Source organism: Glossina fuscipes, unplaced genomic scaffold (assembly GCF_014805625.2).
Source record: "Glossina fuscipes isolate IAEA_lab_2018 unplaced genomic scaffold, Yale_Gfus_2 3, whole genome shotgun sequence".
Taxonomy (NCBI): domain Eukaryota; kingdom Metazoa; phylum Arthropoda; class Insecta; order Diptera; family Glossinidae; genus Glossina; species Glossina fuscipes.
In genome coordinates this window covers 15,969,833-15,991,765 of record NW_023998417.1, presented here as the reverse complement: position 1 = coordinate 15,991,765, position 21,933 = coordinate 15,969,833, and the positions used below count along the sequence as shown (strand labels likewise).

General features: G+C 34.4%; 1 protein-coding gene across 8 annotated transcripts in view; it reads left to right on the top strand.

The window, feature by feature from the left end:
* The first annotated feature begins 5,909 nt into the window (after positions 1-5,909).
* LOC119635114 (collagen alpha chain CG42342) overlaps positions 5,910-21,933 on the top strand; it is a 127,517-nt gene continuing 111,493 nt past the window's right edge. For 7 of the 8 annotated variants that reach the window (XR_005247021.1, XM_038029701.1, XM_038029700.1 and 4 more), the window contains exon 1: positions 5,910-6,031. The gene's annotated coding sequence lies outside the window, so the exon portion shown is untranslated. Of the gene's footprint in view, positions 6,032-6,074; positions 6,187-21,933 lie in introns of those variants that run through there. The other variant, XM_038029697.1, reaches the window with a different exon arrangement.

The following is a 21,933-nucleotide window of genomic DNA, read 5'->3' as shown; positions in this document are numbered from 1 at the left end:
CGACATCCAGCACTAGATGTCTAAGATTGGTTTGTGGTTTTACTAAATACACATATAAAACCAGAAAAAAGTAGAAAAAAACGTATAACTTATCGTGGCTCACTGGCTAGATTGCAACATTTGCAGATTTTTTGAGGAAATTTCTACTAATTTAACAGATTTTACGTTAAGTAAGCAAATTCGCCAAATATAACCTGTATGTGAGGTGACCATGAATATTTTTTTTCCATATTATATTCCACCAAATAATAACACGACCAAATTTTACTTCCCTTTACCAAATAATATTCTTGTTTCTCATGGTAGATGATAATAAAATCAGTAAACGAAAGCAAGTGCTTGAAGTAAATATTCAGTTATCACGCGTTTATAGTAAACAAGTACTCATTGACCCCGAACTATCCTAAGAATTAATGATTTTATTTACAATTTTATAAACATGTGTCTTCGTTATCACTTCGACATTTTAAGTTAAGTTAATTGTCCACTTGTTCGTCCATTCATTGATCCTTCCTTGGCTTTGTAGAAAGCGAAAACCTCTTACTTTTGCCCGCCGTTCTACAATCAGCAATCAACTTAAGCTGCCATGTCTCCTATGAATTAAACAATTCAAATACGACACAGGTGGTGACAACAATGCGAATAAGAACTTTTAAAGCTTTATCTATGTCTTCCGTGTTTTATAAAACCCAAGAAATGAATGAAATGGCAAAGTGTCATATAAAGTGGATTTAAATAAGCCAAAATAAATTGCTAAAAAAATGTATTACGTAATAAGGAAAAAAAGGAAATCAATTTCTCTGCCGAAGTTTTACGCAGAATTTCGCAAATGAGGGTACAGCGAAGTATTAGTGCCGTCTTAAATTGAAACACTTTTTGTGGTGATTAATGCTTCTGGTGGTCTTCAAGTAATCTGAAATCGATTGTAAACGCCGCTCAAAGGAATCTATAGAATAATCCTTGCTACATCTTCACATTAGTCTTCAGATCAGTACGCGACGTCATATTGGTATGCGCAAACCGGCTATAGAATCTCAGAAAATAACGGCGATAACGATGTTACCGAGGCCGCCAAAGAAGAAAAGACTTTCACCTTAGAATCCTTAGAGGCCCATGAGATTCCGGTTCAAAATGCTATTGAGCTGAAGCTGTCTGATTTTAAGCAAGTATTTATGTGCCACAATATCGACTCTGGATTTTCGGGCAGTGTCCTTTGGTGCTGTAATAGTACTTTGGCTTTGAGCGTGCTAGGTGATCCAATGGGTGTGGTAATATAAGACGGACACTGTGCATTTCTAGCAAAGAACATGGTTATCTGTAGGTTGAACACAGAAAAACAAGGCGGACAGATGGCAGGCAGTCAAGCTAACAAAAAGTAGGCCCATCTCAAGTTCTTCTTGGTGTTGGATATACCCGTAGAAACTTAATATACCACAAGTGTTGTGGGGTATAAAAAGTTAATGAATTAAGACCTAAATTGATTTTCTCAGAAAACCTGACGTCATTAATGGCCTTCTTGCAACGACAGTTGGACGACAAGGACAGATGTTCGTTCCAAGTATCCGCTCTTCAATTAAACGGATCGTTTTCTTTTCGGATTGGCAATAGGTCGAATCGGCGTTTACCAAACGGATGAGCTTAAATTAGTCACGCCAGTTATGCCAATATGTCGGATGAGGCACAAGACAAATTTTGTATTTTAGGAGGAATATTTGACGATTGTAGAGTTTTCTTATTTTTACGCTTGTACCAGTTATACAGATAATATATGCAATCTGATAATTTCATATTGTAAGCAGTAAGTAGGTCCATATTTTTTGCGCCTTTCCTTCTTCTTCTGAAGCAAGAATTAATTTGAAGCAATAAGTCACCGTTTTCACACACTTAACATATAAGCCTAATTGTTATGGGCTTCATATATTTTGGTTAGCTCACAAATTAAGTAGAGCGCCTCGCACTGAAAGAGGACGCTGATGCTTGTCAACAGGGACAGAAGTAATTTATAACAAAATAATTCCAAATAACAGTATACAGGTAACAAAAATATATATTCGTATATTCGTGTATATGCCTGAACCATTCGATAAAGCGAATATATCTTCCAAGCTTTAAAACTAGAATAAAGTTATTGAACATCTCGCAAATATTGCTGCGACATTGTTGCCAAAAGTTGTATGCACAGTTTGCAAAAGTAATTTTCAGCTGGAAACGTTGGAAGCATAGAAAAAAATATGCATAAAGGCCATTACAGCATCAGTTAAAGGATATGTGGTAAACATTTGGAAAAAAAGCCAAACATTGCTGATGTTACTACCAACAACTCCAGTATACCGCAAAGACTACTGTAATCTTAGTATTGTAAATTTACTTTTGTTTTGCAGTAAACATATGGCGTTGAACGAACCGCATTTTGGCTTAACCAAGTGATTACACATATGATACAGTTTATTTCATACTCTCATTCATCTCAACGGCGCATTTTTGGCATTTGATGTGACCTATGTCAGTCACTATACATAAACGAGTAAATAGATTTTTGGTGCGTAGGTATGCTCTACCGAGGCAGAGAGTCGTGTCTGTACAAGTTGTGTGATGGGGAATGTTGTAATATGTTCAAGGGCTATATTTTTTCTGTTGAGTGAAGCGGTATTCTTTGCGAACAAGTGCGGTGTGTGCGACAAGTTCATAGGATTTGTTAGCTTTAATCGCCTGTACTGCTTTGTTGTCGCTGCTTTTATTATGTTCAGTTTTTGTTTTTTATTTACCATCGCATTCGCGACCATTGTCCTTTGATGATGGACACAATCGCACACACAAACGTGCGAATGTTTTCATTCCCTCTCATTTATTTTACTGACCATTTGCTGAATTTTACTTTTATTCTTTGTTGGCAATGTACGCATGTGGTTGTAAATATGTATGCCTGAGTTTGTGATTAATAATTGAAAGTATTTAAATGGACACTTGGTCATATTGAGTCATTATTTATGAGCTTTGGGAGTAATGTTCTTTTTTTTTTTTGTAACTGTCTACAAAGCAGTTTTTTTATTGCGTCTCGCCGCACACGTACATACAAATAGTGCTTCATATTGAAGTTTCTACTAAAGCTTTCTAAATAAGCAGGGACTATGTGCGCGCATGTGTATGTAAGCGTGGGTACGTGTGTGTGCATGTATTTGTGCAAGCAATTTTACAAAGGATTAGTAACTAAATGGTATGGAAAATAAAAAGTTTCTTAACGCATTATAAAAATTCAAATGCCTGAAGAATCTGTAAATAGAATATAGCTCTTGCTGTTGCTTTCAGTGTTTTAAAATTTCATATTTAAGTAGTTTCATAAGTTTACTCTGCTGCATACGTAACGTATTTATTTTTTTCGATTTTTTTGTCTCAAGTGTAAATAAGCAGTGGAAGCGTCTGGACTGAAATGGAAGTCATGTTTAGGTACTGTTGTATATGAATTCAATTGCAAACAAAGGAAAATGAAAATGCAAATTAAAACTCGTTGAGGTTGACAGGGATTGATAGAAAAATTACATAATAGTTTACTACCATGTCAGAGAAAAAACGAAATGAACAAATTGTTAGAAATAAAAAGCATTACAAAGTCTGTATAAACAATCAAATATTATGAAATGACAATGTTTTCAGAAAAATCTCAACGATTTTTTCTGCAGTCGCAATATTGCGGACAGGGCCGTAAGTTAGTTACATGTCTTGTATTTGTTGGCTTCGAGTTTTTCCTTCGTATTTGGCTAGTGATAATGAGCTATTTTCCTGATGAGGCAATTAGGCGTTCAGAATTTTGAATTCTGTGAGGAAGGACCAAGAAGATAATGGAAAGGCTGTTCGATCCAAGATAGAAGAAAAAAATTTCAGCTTAATAAAAATCAAATGTTCAATTTTGAATTTAAATAAAAAATCAAAAGCGTGTTAGCAATAGCGATATTGCGCCTTTCAAGTAATCAGAAAATTGTAATTTCTTATGATTTTTGTTACTTCAATACTTAGCAACCCGCAATAGAAGAAAAATAACAGAACAAGTGGTGGTTTATTTAAAAAAAAAATGGAGGAAAATCTTTCATATTTATGAACTCATCCATATAAATATATACTTTTCAGATTATAGACAAGCAGAAATAAAATCATTACAACTACTTGGATACAATTCAAATGAAATTAACGTTTAACAAGGAAATAACAAATGACGAAAATTTTCTCTCATCCTTGTCGAAATGCGCTGGCAAGTTGTAACTACGCAAAAGTCTGATTAGCCAGCTCCAAAGGAAGTTAAAATGATTGATAGAAACCTCATTTGATATAAGAATACGTTGGGTGAAAAATCCTACGTACGACACAAAAGCTTCCATTCAAAATAAAACGGTAAACGCCTTGTTTATGACAAATAAGGGAGAAAGATTGCAGAATAAATCAAAACATTTACCTAAAAATTAATATGAAGCAAATAATATTTATTTCTTAGTCAAGGTGTGTAGGAAGGTAGCATGTTACAGACATAATAGATATATATATATATAGAGTTTAAATTTTGCTTCCATTCCATGCGAAAACGTTTGTAAGCATGTTGTCCTGACTAGTAGAAATGCTTTCAAAAATCGGAAACCGGATATGGGAACGGATGCTTTTTACAAGCATATCAGAGCGCAAAAATCAAAAATTACTGTTTAACCATTTATATGTAATAAATAAAAAGGGAAAACATTAAATTAGTGCTCGAATGTGAGAGGAGAACATCATTTTAATAAGAGAGCCAGATGAAATATAAGAGAATACATGGCATCAATGAAAAACATGTTTGGGGTTGAGTAGATGGGTAAGAGTTTTTCTTTTTTTTCAATTTTTAAAAGCAACAATTTGTCTGAGAGCAGAGGAAGTGCTTCAGCACAACGAGAGTAAATCTGTTTGAGAGAAGAAAGATGAATGAATATGTAAGATTGAAATCCTGGCGTTGCCGGATATTTTTATAGAATCACTTCAATTAGTAGTTACTTATTCTCTTAAAGACAAAAAGGATAAGTGAACATCTATAAATAAAGTCTTAATCCCTGAAGTAAAATATACTATAGAAATTTGTGTGTTCTGAAGTTTAATGTATTATAGAGGAAAAGGTTTCTGTTCGTTGGCTTTGAATTTTATAATATACGACGATCCTATGTGATACATTTTCAACATATTTCGGTAGATAGCTCTAGGCTAACAGAATTTTTTATTTATTTTTTTATTTAGATGTTGCATTGAATTGATGATTTGTTAGAGTATGCAGCAAGAAATATCTGTGTCTGGCAGGTTTGTTTTTGCTATTTACTTATGTTGTGTTGTGTGGGGAGGAAAGTTGAAATCGGAACACAAGCAGTTGCAATACGAACGTCCAAGTGACAAAATGTATCTTTCCATTAACGGACGTTAAATTCAAAACGTGTGCGATGAAGGTGCGGTTTACTTCAATTGATGAAAACATAGAGTGAATAATACAAACGTGTCTTTTACATAAGGCAAAATTGAGAGACATACTCTCGCAAATTTATTATTACATGTGGAGAAGGGAGAAAATGTCTTTGCCTCCGACTTAACAATAAATGTAGCAACCAGCGATTAAGCAAGCAATCCCAACAGCAACGACAACAACGATAGTAGTGGTGACGACAACGGGTTCTGAATTTGTATAAAAATTTAGTTGCACGGTGACTTTCGTGAAAAGCGGGTGTCTTTATTTCGCGTGTTAGCTACTTCGGCATTAAAAAAAATTTAAAAAAAAATAGAATATCGTGAGCGTTTTCGTATAAAAAACAAAATGGTTAATGTGTGTGGGTGGAAAGTTGAGAAAGAAAAGTTAAAGTAAAGAAATAAAGCTTTAAAATAAAAAAGAATAAAAAAAAAATTGAATAAAATCTTGTTTATAAAGAAGCCTTGGAAAATTTTTTTTGTGGATGTAAGCGAAATATAAAATGAATGTTTTTATTTGCCAAAATATCCAAAACAGGGTGGATTACATTAACAACGAACGAATCGGGTAAGAAAATAAAGCAAGCTATTGTAAAATACTACAATAAAAACATAAAAAAAACCAACGGAAAAAAGCAAAGAACATAAAAGGAAAGTACAGCAAAGTAGAGAAACATTTTATGAACATAAAATGCTACGTGCTAAGGCAAGGCGAAAAGGGCGGTGAGCTAAACTCTAAGAAATTGCTAAAATTATATGTGCCTACGTGTACGGATCTACATATGTCATTTACAATTCAAAATACTATTGGTTTTTAAGTTGTGCCGGGTAGTAAAAATTGGTGTTCACTTACCCAAAGACTAAGAGGGTGGTAGCAGATTTTGTTTAATTTCTTCATTTTCTGGGATATTCTAGTTACTAACTTCTTGACTATGTCATTGAGAAGAATGAACCACGAGCGAATGTACACCTATATATGTGTATCATATCATATCATATACATTCACTAGAAAATTTTTTGAACCGTCAATGTCTTTATAACAAGCACATGCTCAATAGCATTCCATTCAGTTCTTTAAATAAGTGCCACTGGCCGTTTTGTTTTTACAGCACTGCTATTTTTCGTTATTGTGATCATCATCATCGCATCATAATCGTCAATTTCATTCTCGTCTTCAGCATGTTGCATATTCTATATTTAACATGAGCTCTTACTCGTTTACGTGGTTCATTCTGTCGTTTTTATTCTTTTTGCTCATACTTAAGCAACACTTCACCAAAAATTGAAAAAAGGCATCAAGCAGCAGCCAGCACTTGAACACTAGCAACATACCAATAACAAAAATAACAATAACAGCTACGTATGTAGCATCAACTTCAATTTCAGCGTCAGCAGTTGCTCTAGTGGCTGACAATAGGTTTTCTTTCTCAATGAATTTCTCAACTTCGGGCTGTTGCTGTTGTTATTATTGCTGTTGCTATTAAAACGGACATTGTGAACGTATATTTATGTGGGTATATACTTGCTGCATATTTTAAGGTTTTCGCGTCGTTCATTGCAATTTTTTTTTCGAACGGTCGGTGTGGGCGCATTTGGTATTTGCATTGCGCACTCACTTGATCATAAAAAAAAAAGAAATCACAAGATGTTATTTGTTTGGTCGGGAGTTAGCGTTCTTGGTGTTGGTGTTGGTGTCGCTGTTACCGGTTTTTAGGGGTTTCTATAATTCCATACACTTCACTTACACTTATTTACTATGAATATTGAACGAGTCCAATGTTTTCGAGTGCTCTTGAAACACTTCAAAATTTACTCCATCCAAAAAATTTCATACTTTAATAAATATAAGAGAGAAGACTTAAAAAGCGTATATTTTATTATTTGTATTTTTTGGATATTCCCCTCAATCAAAGAAAAATCAGGTTTGCCATGCGCCATCGTCTTCACGGATGATGCTCATGGTGCTTTCATTTAGCGATTTTAAAGATAATATTAATTCACTTTTCGAAACCCCCCCCCAATATAAAAGGAAGTAAAAAGACCACTTCGGGCGACACAAATCATAATCGATTTTCCTGATAAACTCGAAAATTTCTAATCTTTTTACGTAACGATAAATTTTTACTGCTGAGGTTATATGGACGAGGGGATTCAGAACGTGAAGTGACATGATTGACATTTAGCAAAATGAATTTTTCCCGAAAATCTTATTGTATTTATCTTCATCTATTTTCTTCATACGCTTTTCGCTTTTTTGCTATATAAGAAATTCTGTGTCATGAGAACGTTTATATTGGGCGATGTCCAGAAAACAGGCCCCATTTTGCTACACGCATGCGCAAAAACTTAGTACGTCCTGCATCACAATAAAATTAAGCATTAGCTGTCAGCAATGAAATGTGCATGAAATTTACAAGTAAAAGTAAAGTTGCGACCTGCTAACATTCTTTAAGCTGTAGTGTGCTCAGTATCGGAAAATCTGTGAATAGGAAATTATTGTCTATATAGTTTTGGTTCGTAGATCTTTCCGTTTGTATAAGGGAGACGATCGCGTGAATATTTAACTCGTTCTATCGCAAACAACTGGACGTTTCACATTGTCATTGGTTTAGTCAAGAGGCAGACGGTATAGTAAACCGCGAGCAAGAGGTGTATGCATATTTGAGGGATTTTCTGAGGAAACAATCTAGCAGATGCAAGATGTCATCTTGAAGAGGCAATATAATGATAAAAAAAGGGAAGGTCTATTATGTAGACGTGACTAATGAGCTTTTTCTAACGGAGCTATTTAGCTAATGCTTGAACATAATCTAAGCAAAATAAAGGAGAAGAATGTAAGATCGGCATTAGTATTCTACTTTTATGAAGTGGTGGGCGTTTATAAAAAAGCTTATACGAAAGCACAAATATATATGGCCAAGTGGATTCCGCTTTCCCGTTATTCGGGAAATATATATTTAAGAGTCATTATTGCAGTCACAATTAACAAAAACTCAAAACACTTCGATATACTGGGCGACATTAAAACTTACAAAATATTTTTGGATATGTATTATGTTTCTTGAAAAAAAACAGGGCAAGAAAACATATTTCATTTCATCGCCGTTAATATTTATCGCGATTATAGCGTCTTCTAGCGTTTTCTAAGAAGTCAGCCGATAGATTTTCTCACATCTGATTCAGTTGGTAATTATAATAAATAATTTAGTTTTCCAAAGGGAGCTTGAGGACGTAATTAGTGATTAGTTAGTTGGTTTTTTGAAGCTCGATGTCTATTAAAATTCTATCCACATCCTGACATATATCTTTTTCATATAAAAATATGCCTTCAAACTTGCTTTTTGAAATTTAAATTGATCTACAGCTTCCGATGATTCGTTACCGTTATCGTGAAGTGATTGGGGTAAGAAATAAACGCCTTCACAATTTCTTTCGTACCAAGGCCTGAAATGAGTTATTCAAAATTTTACATATTTAAGCAATGGAACAAGTGGCTTCCATCAATGGCTTATAAGTTGGCGTGGTGTTAAACAAAGACCCAATTGCTGTAGTTTTCTTCCTTGCTATTCATTCTAAAATTCTTGAATAAAGTGATTTTAATTAACACAAAAGCGTTGAGCAATGACTATGATGAAGTACTTAACTTTACAAATTCTGGAGAATATTAAATATACAAATAAGCTGAACACAGTTAAATCGTCTTTTAAAATCTATGTACATTCCTGTGTAATAATTAGAGATAGATATATAAACGAATAGTTTTAAGTTTATCCAACATATTTGATATTTTTGCAAATAGTTAATTAAAATGTAAAAATTGTTTGCTTACTGGAAGACACGCGAACTTAATCTTCCTCTTCTAGCCAGATTAAATAAAATTTCATTGATTTTGTTAGAAATTTATGGTAATAATGCGAGTTTTACACACAAAAGAGCATGGAATTAAGTTTCCACTTGACAAAAATGAAAAGATTATTATATTTTCTTATCTCTGCCACGACGATTTTGAGCATAGAGAGTGGGATGGGTATGAGCGTAATGAAAGAATTTTTTATTTTAATTTTTATCTGTTTGTTTGTTTGTTTGTTTGCTAGTAAAGCATCATTAAAAAGACTTTAATGAAGTGCTTGAATGACTGTAATTTGTTTTTTTTCCACTCACATACCTTCAGATAATAGAGATGCCCCCGTTCTCTTAGTCTGCCGGTGGTGGTTGTCATCTGTTTCGTCAGCGAGTCAACGTCCTGCTCTCCTTCGGAGAAGAGCATTTGATGCTTGAAGTATTTTGAGTCTCTGCTATCACAGTGACTTAATTTCAAAAGTCAATTACATGGATGAAAATTCATTTTTTTTTTTGCCTTTCATTCATTCACTTACTTTTCTCTTCTCTTCTTCTTTCTTTCTACTCTTATAATATTCATTTTTTTCATGTATTTTATTGTTCAAGAAAAATGGGGGGAAGAAATGAATTAAAGAAAGCACATAAATGTATAAAAAGCGTAAGTAGGTAAATATTTAAAGAGAAGGTTTTAGATTGTTCCCTAAAATACATTCGGCTTTACTTACATGCAGACCTTCAAGGTGGAATAATTAATTTTATTTTTTCTCTTATAAATAAGAAAGGCTTTCTATTAAGAAGAGCTTGAACAAGGACATCAGCAACATTTGCGAACACGCAACTTAAGATAGCATTTTAAATTATAGATAATCGAACTTTTTTTTTTGAGGACAGAAAGATCGGCCGTGTATTATGTCTTGGAATGTGTCTGCTTTGTGAAACAAAATTAAAGGGTAAGGAGTTTCCAGTTATGTTTTTTGTATATTTCGTAGCCTTTTTTTTCCAAGTTAAAAGATACTTTGTAATCAATCTACGTTATTATCTCTTTAAATATTTGAAAGTTGGCTTGCTTTTCGCATTCTTTCCGTAACTGTGTTTACTTACGAGCTCGACGCAGTCAAAAATGTTTCAAAATTGGCCCAAGAATGTTGTGCGAACAATGATTCTAACGAACTTTATCCTCTGGACAAATTCTTCATAAATTAATTCGCTCGCCTTTCTGTGGTGCATTTACTTTAAACTTTTAGGACCACTGGTCCTTAAGTCCTACAATTATTAGTGTAAAATGAAAAAGGTCCGTGAAGCTACGAGTGGAAGCAAGATATAAGAGTAACGCCAATATTTCTATCTGCCAATAATATATCTCAAGAAATTGCCAGATCAGCCAGAGCAAATTGAGAAAGAAAAGCATAGATTACGATACATATATTGTACGAGACGCTTGAAAAGATAATAATGAAAATAGTAGAGTGCATGGACTATGTGAATGTGCCCTGAGCTGAACGGTCAACATTTTTTAGGTCACGTAATGTCCAAATTGAAAATCAAACTTCTCATCTATCAAGATCAAGTAACTTCCGTCAGAGTTCACCGTAACCATAACATAACAAATATAATTGCATGGAATAGATTCTACCAAGGTCCAATTATTTTATATGCTGTAGGCGAAGCTGATGACTGTCGTTGGCTAACGTAGACACAATGAATATGATATTCCAAAAATATAAACGAGTACGTTGGCAGGAAGCTTAAAATGATTTACTTCGGCTGTGTGCCCTTGCTGTAAACAGTAGGAGGAAAGATTGAAATACGGAACATTTGCAACAAAGCATTCATTGAAAACATTTAAAGCTGAAAAAGCGAAGGGGCAGAGGTTCCAAGGAATAAATTCTGTACAATTATTTAAAGCAAATTGAGCGCATTACTGTGAACGAAACAAATGAACTGGCGTTATATGGAAATTTGCTACACCATAGCAAAAGGGGTTAAAATGATTTAACTTTTGCCCAGCATTGTAAACGAAGAAGTTTTTTTTAATCTTTTTGGAAAAATGTCCACAACGCTGAAAGCGTTTAAGTATTACAAACAAAGAATTGGAAGAAGTACAGAGAAATGTGTTTAAACACGCCTGCTTGCAGTACATTTAACAATGAAGACCAATCGTACAAACGAAAAATCGTTATCATTATTGCCGTCATCATAGTTCATCATCGCAGCCATCATCCTCGTCGTTATCCTCATCACGAAATACTGTACATCAAGAAAATTATCAACAACATCATCAAAATTTCGTAGTCGACGTCCAAAAAGCGTTCAGTGTAACAATAACACCAAAGGCTATACATAAAAATAAAATACGAAATTATTATAAGAGGAATGGACGAGTGAATGGTTGGTTATAGCAAATTATGAAGCAGACAAAAGTAAGAATAAAAGAGAAGAAAATGTGCTCGTCCATCTACGTTGTGGGGAACTGACGTTTTGCATAAAGCACTCAGCTCAGATTTAAACTATAGCATATCGTGAGTGCGAGATACACACAGAAAGCAACTCTGGCAATACACTGTAATAGAACTGGACGTCGCTACAAAAACAACGCAGTTGTAGTTAAATGAACTCCTCAACAATTTACTTCAAATAACAATCCATAAAAATCATCATCATAATAATAATAATAGAAAATACGGAAATAATTTGGTACACTTTAGTGCTTACATTACAACCGCAAAGTTGTTTTCATTTGTGTGAATGAATGACATATGCTCGCATGTGTACGTGTTTGTAGAGATATGCGTATTTCTCGAATGAAAGTTGAAAAAATGATTTACTTTTAACTTAATAATAATGCGACTCTTTTCTAGACAATAGTAGAATGTTAGACAATCAAACGGTATAAATGTTTACATATATATATATATCTACACATATACATATATATATATATATATATATATATACGCACATAAATGCACATATGCACACATACAATCGCTGCGAAAGACCCCACTTGAGTGTTCATATGCGTTCGTATATGGACGTGTAAATTGAAACTGCCTGTTGCTATAATGTAGTTGCTATCATATAACTGTGCGTGTGGTGGTGGTGCCCCTCTGTGGTAGGGGAAGCTAATGTGCGAATTCATTGACGCTTATGAAATGAAATGAATGCATAAATAAAGGCAACAGTATTTATTTCCGTGCGTGCGTTTATATTCCTCTACACATTCACACAAACTTTTTACCCTTGATGATGGAGATATAGGAGAAAGAGGGGCTCCGTAAATTGTGTTATGCTCATTCAATAGTAGCAATAGCAACGGCATTAGCAACAGCAAGTGGCTTAATGTTACTATTGCTGGTGATGTGGATGCTGATGATGCTGGTGGTGTGCCGCTGTACTCGCTTTTGTAAATGTGTGTCTATGGCATGGTTTGTATGCGTTTGCAAAATATGAATTTCATATACATCCATGTTGTACCGCCAGCGGAAGGTGAAAATTAAGAAATTATCTGAAAATGCATTAACAAGCAGCAGCTGATAGCTTTTCTACACGTGTGAGAGTATGCGTTTTTTGTAATGCATATACACAGTGCAGGCTTATCACATATCTAAGTGTCATGTCATGTTTTTCGATCTGTTAAGTATTTTAAATTGACATTGACTGGGGAGTTTTAAAATGAATTTTACATCTGATGTATATACTTGTACATACGTACGTGATTGTGTAATGCGTAGAAGCTATGCACGAGGGAACAATTTTATAACATAATTAAAAGAAGTACTAGTTAAAATATTCTTATCAATAATATTTCAGTGATGCTAAGCGTTCTTGAAATGTATATAATATATGTTTAGCCTTTACATGAAACTGAGAGAAAACAAAGGAACGCTCTTGCTACTTCATTGATATAGGGACTCATTCGCTGGTGTCTACCGACAGGAAGTAGCATTAAATTATGATCAGATAAGCGGAATAAGAAGAGAAACAGTTGACTTTTTATAGAAGATATGTTTTACGATTTATGTATATAATAATGTCAATCCATACCGCAAATGATTGGAGCTCCGTCAATTTTAAGAAGCCAGGTCAGAACATTGATAGATAACATTGTTAACACCGAAAAATATTGTTGGTAATAACTTCTCGTAGTTGCCGAACTGAAGATGAATAGCTTTCACCGCAGGAATCTCGATTTGATCGGTAGAACAGATCTATCAAGAGAGCAATAAAGAACGCACTTCTTGCAACTATTGAATTTATATTCGAACACTTGTTGCATTACATGAATTTGGATTGGCGCTAACGCGTGAAATACCAGTACCCTGGAAATATGTGTTTGAGATCCCATAAAGAATATACGTTGATGACCGCAAGATCTGCAATCGATTTAGCACGATTCGTCTATGCATTCGTCCGTTAGTTTGTGCAGCCAGTCGTTAAATTGCTTACGGTCATAAGATTTCTCAAGCTTCATTTAAATTTTTTTATTCGATGAACCTTATCCATTCTTATCCAATCATAAATAACCGTAATTTGAGATATTAAAATATTCCGTCTGAACCTGGCGTTAATATTTTTTCAAGCCATATATGAGTTCGTTGGGAGAGAATAAAAGCGTTGTACACAAAACTTCTTCAAAAAAGTTACTAGAATAACTTGTTTTCTTTGTGCTACAATGATTGAAATGATGAGAAAGCAATCTCTCTGAACATTACGCTGATCGAAGTGCAAAAGTAAGCGGTAATTGCATATCGTAGCTAGAAGAAGTAAGTGCATCTTTCAAGGAACTCGTCTTTCGAATATAAGGCATCTATATGTAAATTGTGCGGTATGACTGTGAATACCGTAAAATATAGATATTGGCAGCTCCTTTTTTTTTGTTTTAATTGACGCTACTTGATATTAATTCTGAAAATTCTTGAAATATTCAAATATTATTTTTCGTTTTAATACTATAATAATCGATTTGTATGTAATAAGCTTTCAGCAAACCGACCATTGTTCTGCATATGCAGCATTTATACAGAAAAGCTAACGCGTCGCAATTATGGCGAAAAATTAATCAAGCAACTAAAATCCGGTGGTTTTAGCACCTTAACTTAATTACTTTCGGTCGTGCCAAGATATGTATGTGTATGCACACTATACCATATACCATTCGATTTTCTGAGCCTTTAGAGAGTGTAATTTTCTTAAACCACCGCACGACTGGTACAATATAATGTAGCGTCATTAATGTCATTGTGTGTGAGTAGTTAAAAATTAATTGCTTGTGCATATATACGTAGAAACGCGGAGACCGACGAACTAGTAAAATGCTAAATTGCATTTTCACATTTACGCTCATATACATGCACTAAAATACTAAATCTCAACAACGAGTAGGTACAAATCATACAAAAGCAATAAAGAAGATTTCCACTTTAGAGAAATGTTGTTGCTATAGTTCCTGCATGTACGCTTAACGTAATATTTGTGTCTGTACGGGCATGAAATATTTATACAAATGACTTAAGTGACTCATAAGCTAAGAAGACTACAAACCACCGTAGGCACTTTGCGCATAACATGCCTGTCGCGCGCAAAAACCCATACCCAAGATACACATACTAAGATATACTATAACAGGCAGTTTGTCAGGTATTAGTGTCGCCTGTTAAAATGTCAACCTTTTTCCTTTAGCGCGTTATTTGTATAGTCGCCTCCTTTTTATTATACCTTGCTTTCTTTTTTGTGGTCGTTGCAACTCAAAAAACTTAAACATATCACACACACTGCAAAACCAGTAGGGAAAATTTACAGAAGAATTCTAAAGAAGGCTACATAAGAGATCATATGGCGACGAACGGACCTGCCGGACAATAGTAAAACAACGCCATTGAGCGACAAATGAGCAAATTGCTTAAATGGGTAAACAAAGTACGCTCTTAAGCTTATCCATGCACTTACACGTTTGTTCTTTGTTGCATAAGTGTTCTGTGCTTTGGCATTTTGTTACTTATGGCCTATTTGACTTATTTGTTACCTTCCTTCTTGAAAACCTTCATTGTATACGTGCGACATTAATGTGGTTTTTACGGCAAAACGTTTTCGCAAACGTTCACTGCTGGTATGCATCTCTTTAGGGCTTCTTTTATAACACTATAATGTTCGCATTTAGTAGCTGACTGACCGGGTTTCTTTTTTCATCTTTTGTCTACTACCGTTTCCGACAAGCAGGTTGGTTGTGGTTTGCCCGTTACTGTCGCCTTCGTGCATACATGCCAGCTTATACAGGTATGAACGGCCATACTCCTTCATCGTCACATAATATTTTGGTCGCATATTTTGCATATTGGCTGCTCATAGCCTTGCTGGGGCAATCATTTGGTTGATGCCTTGCTACTTTGGCCTCTGAAGATAATCTTTATTGCTTTTATTTTTGGTAAAGAAAAGACCTGCCGGGCTTTGACCCTTTAACATGTCGGTATGTGTTTGATATGTTTGGTTTTACATTCGCAATAGTGGCTTGAGGGCAGAAAGACGTCCATTCATAAAAGGAAGAGGATTTTTACATCTTTTTTACTCTATAAATAAACGTCTGCTCAAAGAGGTGTCCGTACAAAATACCACAAACTTTAATATAGAAAAATTTTAAAGTTCCTAATAAGAAATATTTGAACGTTTTCAAAATTGTGCCACGCACTCTCCACACAATTATCGCTTGTTTGTGCCTAAATTTACATTGTTTTCGTAATTCGTTTTCATTATCACTGTGTGCAATACTTTATACACCTTTTACTGTATTTGTAAATGATTACTGTTATTATTATTTCGCGCGTCGTTACCTTACCAGTAAATAAGCTAAACTATTAGTAACATGTTTTCATTTCATACTTTCAAGCCAAGATATAATGTAAGAACTAGAGGACAGGGAATGTTTTTGATGGGGTGTAAAGTAAGAGAAGAAGAAAACGACCGGAGGCCATACCATATAATATTGTTTCTACATTGTGTTATTAATACAATTATAAAACGCACAAGCCGTTGAACACAAATTATTTGAAATTTAATGTCATATATGTAAACATGAAATAACCAGAGAAATTTGCATGCACACTTGTGGCTGTTAGTATGGTTGCAAATAATTTAGTAAACCTAAATAAGCGTTAGGTTCTTTTGTCGTCTATGAATATGGAAGTGGCTCGTTAACGTTCAAGCTTTCAGCTCGAAGACCATATTAGTAACATTTCAAATCAATGACAAGGCCGACGATTAAATATTTCACACAATTAATGCAATTCTAATCTGTTTTCGCGATAAAATACTAAAAATTAAAGCTTCTTTCACCCCCCAAGATGCACCTTTCATGGCAGCACTTACCGTGGAGTGGACTCGTGAAGTGAACTGATGCAACTTTCTTGTGCTAAAAATTAAAAATATAAAAATATATATGGGGAGAATTTAGTAAAATCACTCTCTTGGACCGATTTTCATTTCGTATATAAAAAAAAATTAAGACTTTCTAGATTAAAATATTTGCCGAAAAGAATAAGTTTACGCGATTTTAAATTTTCACATAAGAAAGCTTTTGCCTTATAAGGCAAAGATTGCAACTATACATTCTGATTGACCGAATCACGGCTCAATTAAAGTTATGGATAAAAGAAGAATTATTTTTCGGGGAGAAACCGAGAGACCTAAGAACACCAATGAACAATGACCTCACGTTCGGCAAACTCTCTCTTGCTTGGTTGTCAGCACGCTGTCCGGTTGATGAATTTCGGTTTATATATTGCTAGAAGGTACATGATGCCTCAAGGCCGCCGATTGTTTCTCAATATAGGGATGGTTTATGTGCTGGTAAACAGAACGACACTTTGATGCGATTCTCTTAATTAGACGTCTAGGTCGTGCTGCTAACTGTTGTTCACATTTTTTCCATTTTAAAATTTGAAATGACAGAGAATGAAAGCCAAATTTTAAGTAAGTTTCCTACAGATTTTTCTTGTCTAGTCTTCCCCTGCACGACATTGGTGGACGGAAAGTTCATGGTGAGTTTACATGAGCATATAGTCAAGTGAAAGTGTTTTACTACTTGTTCTGTGTGTACACATGAGCATATTCCTCACGGTTCCATACCGAAATATTCTCCCCTTCCAATCAATTTATACTGCAAACATTTCTGCACTTCTTTTTATACGTATTTTAACTCTCAACCACAATGTGCACAAAAGCCATAAACTAATTGTGTATAAATGTATCTGAAATATTATGGTACGGAGAGAAAAGAAAGTAGAACCGCATATTTAATGAAAATCAATTGAATGAATGATGCATTTCGTCTTTCTTGAATTGAACACAAATTAGAAGAATTTGCTGTCATTCCCTTTTTTGCTTTTCCATTCAGTATCAAGGGGCGTCTATGCATGCAGTGTATGCAGCTACACCGCCACACACAAGTGCCTTGTAATGTACCCAGTCTCATCAACGACAACTAAGCACTGAAAGCTATACCACGCTGTTATTAACGCTGATAATAATGAATTACAATGATGATGATAATGATGATGACGGTGTTAATAGTGCCGACTGGATTGATGTTTAAGTACAACAATCAATATTCAATTATGCGAATGTTTGCTTTATAACATGACATTGCATTTGCTTGAGCATTTGAGTAACAAAGCGGTTTACAGAATCTGGAAAATACAGATCGTTGATAATGAATGATGACGAGCATGACAAAATATTTTAACCATTTGCAATTTCTCACACACATTCCTTTGCAATTTGGTGACCTTTTATATGCTTGTGTATTTTATTGGTTAAATTAAAATCATTATTGTTTGACGAGAAGAGCACAATAGCAGGGAAAACGTGCCTTTGAAAATTTAATATAATTCGTACTACACGAATGTTAACATTAACGTGTGTCTGTGGATTTGAGTACGTTTTCCAGGAGCTGCATTACGTGCAAAAGTATTTGTTTACATTGCTCTTTAAGTTCTTTCTTCGCAAAAATCAAGAAATTGTTTCCAATGCTTAACAATTCGACGCAAGAAATTCGAAATGGCCTCAATCAACAATGAGAGCGGCAATAGCAGTAAATCATTATCTTCAATGAAATTTCCATCTGATTCTTGAATGCATAACAATTCCAAACAATTTTCAATTAGTTTCATTAAGAACTTTCAAGCATAAAAGTTCAATCTTCCAATACACAATCTTTTATAGTAGTAACCTTTCCTTTTTTCTATTAAGTATATGGGCATTTTGTCAGTTTCTGTTGAATACGACAGTTTGCTAACGTTTTATTAAGCCAACGTTGCTTTATTGGCATAATTCCTGTTTTAACTTCAAGGTCTTCATTTTACGTAAATTTTTCAAATTAATTTAAATAAAATTCTTTCGAACGGATGACGTCTATTATCATCATTGTCTCATTTCTTTTGCACAAAATTCAAGAGAAAGAAGGAATAAAAATCAAAATAGAGTCAGTTATTTACTAGGCACATATACCTTTGCTACGATCACGACAGTGTTTACTGCGACTTTTTTGAGAAAAGGACTAAAAGGGGTTGATTACGTTTTCGCCCTTTGGTAAGATGGAATAAAAAGCTGAGCAAAAGCAGATTTTTCTGGTTTGTCTTCATTTAATTTAACTCGAGGCCATTAACAGCGTTTTAGTATGTGATTGTTAATGGATTTGAAGGTCCACAGAGGCCTTCACGATATCAACCCAAAGCAATTTTAAAATATTGTAAACATAGTATGCGAAAACAAGCTCCTTAGAAAAACTCAATGTTTATATTATGGACTTAGTGCATCCTCAATTCGCCCCCCTGTTGTATTGCTTTAAAACATTGATGATGTAAATTTGTTCCGTAGGCCATTTTGTTCGTTTGTTGTTGCGAAACAAAATGAATGAACAAATTAATCATAGTAATGTCCGCCGCTATCTACTATTTTTCCCATCTCTCACGCAATTTTCGAGTTTCCCTCGAAGAAATGGGTAGCCTGTTGCGGCTACCTTACAAAGAACTCGTATTTGGAAATCGTCCGACGGATGGCGTGCAAATAATGACCCATTTATTGAAATCCGCGTTACTAGAATGGAGTATTGCTTGTGGATAACAGCGGAAAGTGTAGGACATGTACGTTAGAATTGGAAATATTTGCTGGGCGAGTGTTGGTCTGTGGGGTTGGTCTTCGTTAGATTGAAACTCAGGATATCAAGATATTTGGCATCACTTTTTGTCACGATCGAAACAATGATTGTTGGTACCGTTCATTAGTGACGATTTCCTTCACTTCAAATAAACCGTAATACACAACATCTCAAATAGATCTTCATGGTCGATGCTATTGGTTCGCGTATTCCGTATCATGGTTATTTGGGTTTTGGATATCGTACTACATTCACTGTTCATCATCCGTAAGGATTGACGGAAGTATAGAGAATGTAAATTGATACACTTGCGTACAGCTTAAAGACAGTGCTTTCAAATGAAAAAGTCACAGTTTTATTCTATATCCTGGAACCAATTGTATAATGTTATGTTTTTAATAAATGCGTCTTGGTATACTTCTGATGGCGTTTTGCATATGCATTTTCTGGGATAAAAAATTTGTACAATTTATTTGAGAAAATACTTTAAGAAAACTAAACTATTCACAATGTCAGTAGGGTGAAGATTAGATTTATATATTACTAACGTTTTACGTTATCGTTGAGAATTCTGTTAAGGTTTCATCAAACGAAGTAAGGTGTTTACAACGTAGTATATATAAAGAATAGGAAATGGTTTCTGGTTTTATTCTGGACTTTGTTTAAATAACAATACGCGATTTAAAAAAAGAATATATCGTGTTTCTCATGTTTCGGAAAACATTTTTATAATGCGAGAATAAATGTGAGTTTTTTGCGTTCGAATCGATTTCATTTTTCTGCGATTCTTGTAGAGAAATTGTGAGATTTTTTTTTTTTTGTTTCATAATTTTACATTCCGTAATATAATCTCTTATAGAAGCGCAGATAAAATATCAACGATTTGTATGGCTTTGAGTCAATGATAGCAAATCTTAATATCAATTTATAAAAGTAACGCAATGAATTATTGCCAAAACATTTTAAATTATTGCCGATGTCAGCATTGCTTACATCAACATATTAGCGAAGAGAACAAGCAAGCAAGAATATCAACGTAAATGACAAAGGCAAAAATTGAAGACAAATGTATAAAAAAAGAGTCAAGAAGGAACATGAGCACTAGCAAAACGAATCGTCAGTGTCGTCAATATTGCTGTAGCAACGCTCATAATCATCATAATCATCATCATCGACGATGTCATCGTGAATGAACGTTAATATGATATGAATTCTACGGTAAATGTAAGAATGTATGCGTGTGTATGCTTATGACTGGATTTTGACAATCAGGAGACATTGTATTTTGGCAATAAGTCAATCTAATCATGATTACATTGAAAAGAGAAAAAAAGAGGGAAAAGAAACCGCACAGAGACAAACCGCAAAATCATATCGAACTGATATAAGACATTCAGGCAGCTAGTCAATCAGTCGGTCAGTCATTTAGTTGTTGTCATGTGATTACAGAGTATAGTTCCGAGTATTTGTTTTTGCATTTCAGTGTTCTTGCAAATGATTGGTTTGCTTACCTCCAGCGATGGAGCGTTCGAAATGAAATGCAAATTAAGTATGAAAACTGAAGTGAAGAAAAAAGTACAATAAGAAAAAAAAAAATCGTATAACCACTAAAAAAAAAATGGAAAAAAAGGTTTACGGTCTGTTGTTTCTGTTGTATTGAATGCGGACAAAGTAAATGCAGGCATTTGTGTTTTGCTGCTTTTATTTTGGTTTAACTTTCGGGGCGTTTCAGTGTGTGGTCGTTTGCAAGCGGATAACTTACGAGCAGTTATATGCAAGTATATATATATGTATATATATGTATATATATATGTATGTGTGTGCATTTAAAACTTCATACTTATGTGTTATAGTTTGTACAGTTATGTAGATAAACAGATGTGTTTAGAAAAAGTGTAGATATCATATAACACTAACCAAGCAAGTCAAGTCGACCGTTCAATCTATAACGATAGTGATGATGACGATAATGATGAGGGCAAGCAGCAGCAGCAAAAGCAACGTTAATGCTGATGAGAATACTCAGATTCATAGCACATGCCAAAGACACAACGCACACTTGTTGGTATTCCTATGCTTTTGTTTGCAATGAAAATGTAGAAAGCGAGAGAATCCTAAGAGGTGTTTTGTAGTTACTGCCATTGGCTGTAGTTTATTGGTTGTTTTCTGTTTTTCGTGCCCAGAATTGAAACTCTGAAAACTTACGATATTGAAAAGGATTATGGTTATAGTTATTTATTTGCTAAATTTATTCTTTCCGCACAACTGAACAATACAACATACCGTTACAGCCACATAAAATGTATAGAACTTATCTCTTAGAGCATGCACGTACGTACATGAACACATGCACACAGAGACCTAAAGGTACAACTTTACGATTGCGTTTGAATTGCTCCCATAGATTTAAACCGAAAGCCGGTAACAACAAACACAATTTAGGGTGTACATCAGACAGAGTTTAAGAGAAAAACAAAGAACG